The 914-nt window shown below is 34.6% G+C and overlaps 1 pseudogene; it reads left to right on the top strand.

Moving 5' to 3' along the window:
• Positions 1–454: 454 nt before the first annotated feature.
• Positions 455–603, top strand: LOC135272133 (small nucleolar RNA SNORA42/SNORA80 family; annotated as a pseudogene).
• Positions 604–914: the final 311 nt, after the last annotated feature.

The following is a 914-nucleotide window of genomic DNA, read 5'->3' as shown; positions in this document are numbered from 1 at the left end:
ATTGATAGAGTAGAAATGCAGGGATTTATATATATAATGTATTATATCTCTATATAAATATATAATATATATATTATATATATAATGTTATATACAATCTCTATATATAATATAGATATAAATATATGTTATATACAACATATTATATATCTATATATGTTGTATATAACAGTTATATACAACATATTATATATAGAGAGATATAATATGTTGTATATAACATATATTTTATATATATATAACATTTATATATATATATATATATATAGAGAGAGAGAGAGAGAGAGAGAAGGAGACAGAGATGGGATCTCACCATGCTGCCCAGGCTTGTCTTGAGCTCCTGAGCTCAAGTGATCCATCCACCTTGGCCTCCTAAACTGTTGGGGATTACAGGCATGAACACTGTGCTCAGCCTTAGAAATGCAGGGAGTTTCTAACCGATTTTAAAGTTCATGCATGTGTTTTGATATCATAGAAGTTGGGAGGCCAAGTCCCCCTGGGCCTGTCATAGTACCCCATGCAAGAGCAAACTGTGTCTGTCCCCAAACCATTGCCCGGCCTCTGTGCCCGTAGGCTGCTGGCACTGAAGTGGGTTGCACAGTGGGGGGGGGGGGGCGAAGAAAGGAGTTGGGGCATGCTGGCCCAAAATTTTAACAAAGTCCTTTCTTTTAAGTTTCCTTCAAAGTCTTTCTATTTTTATTGACATAAATATTTTTGTCTACTTTATTTTTAGTCCATGTTTTACAGCTATAAAGAGCAAACAATACAATACTGGTTGAAAATGAAGAAAGCAGAAATAGAATGGATGAGATGACCTTATTCCCTCCTTTTCTAACTTTTTAAAATGGTGGTTCCATCAATAAAGATAAGTTTTGCAGAGGCAGATGTCATATCCTGAAATAATTCCTATTCCA

This window comes from Aotus nancymaae, unplaced genomic scaffold (assembly GCF_030222135.1).
Source record: "Aotus nancymaae isolate 86718 unplaced genomic scaffold, 86718_ANA_hifiasm-v0.15.2.pri h1tg000006l, whole genome shotgun sequence".
Lineage (NCBI taxonomy): Eukaryota > Metazoa > Chordata > Mammalia > Primates > Aotidae > Aotus > Aotus nancymaae.
This window is presented reverse-complemented; position numbering and strand designations above follow the sequence as displayed.